Here is a 1,339-nt window from a genome sequence, read left to right as displayed (position 1 = left end):
TATGAGAGTCGATTAGGGTTTCTTGAGAGTTTGTAATCTCTATTTTCAATAAATGAAAAGCAGCCACTATTTCTCTGTTTAATCTTCTTGTTTACTTACTCTTACAAACTTCTAGTGTAAATCGTTCTACTGTCAGACCTGGGAAATAACATGTGGTATCAAAGCCAAATCGATTTCTTAATCGATACGATCTGTCTGAAGTAGTTCGATTTTCTTGAAACAAACTCTATCTTGAACTTTTGTTGTTCGACTGTTCTTCGAACCCAGAAACTCGTCGATTCATCTACTGCTTAACGTCTTTTCAAATTCTTCTTATAGGGATTTGTTCTTATGATGAACTCGAACCTGTTTTGCTCTTAGATCTTTCAGATCTGTGAGTTTCCTAGAAACAGTCGACTATTTTCTGCTCTKTTAGAGTCAAATCTGCGCAAAGGCGCCAAGCAAATGTTCTTGACTTTCTTAGCCTAAGGCAATTTTATGAGTTTAGTTTCATCTTCTCTTTTATTTTGGTTTCTGAATCTGTATCAGCTTTTTATTTCTCTTGTTCGTAAACACTTAATCTTTCACGTCTATGGCAATTTCTACTCATTTCGCACTTTTAAAATCTTCAACAGCTGCTCAGTCAATGTTCTTGACCTGCTGTTTCTTGAAGTTTATGTGCTTCACTGCAAAAATCTACTCTCCTAGTTTAATTTCTAAAAGTGTTTGTCTCTRTTTTAGTTCTAATGCTGAAATCTTACTCATCCTGTGGTTTTTGGATAGATTCATTGTCTTAAGACTGATTGCACTGTTTTGTCATGTAATCCACACACTTTTATGTCCCTTTAAGGATGATTCTGCTACTTCTGTGTGGARTAGCAGTTCTGCTCTTCAAAGTCTATGTTGGGTTGTAAGCAGGTTAAAGCTGCACATCGTGCAATCAGTGGTGCTAAAGAGTCAAGGTGAATCTAATAAAAACCAAGAGATGAAAATGAAGACCACAGAGCTACAATCAGAGGGGAGTTTGAAGTTGCAATCCCGAGCTGTCAAAATAAGAGCAAGTGGGTGTGCCGTCATCTCCCTCCGTCTAAACACACTAAAGCTTCTGCCAAGGAAGAAAAGAAGAAAAGATCAGAAGACTTCATGAAGATGCTTGCTTCATAAAACTTTGAGGGGAGATTGTTAGCTTTATTCTGAAGCTAATGATAACCTTGAAAAAGTTTTATTAAGCAATCGGGGCCTAGAAGATGAACTGAAGAAGTTTTTGTGCCGTCCACTGTTATCTTTTAGACGACTTTCTTCATATTCCTTATTCTGGATAAGGCTATTCCTGTTCTGGATAGCGTCAAACTCATCCAGG

The sequence above is a fragment of the Cynara cardunculus genome (assembly GCF_001531365.2).
Source record: "Cynara cardunculus var. scolymus isolate 2C chromosome LG 12, CcrdV1, whole genome shotgun sequence".
NCBI classification, from domain to species: Eukaryota; Viridiplantae; Streptophyta; class Magnoliopsida; order Asterales; family Asteraceae; genus Cynara; species Cynara cardunculus.
This window is presented reverse-complemented; position numbering follows the sequence as displayed.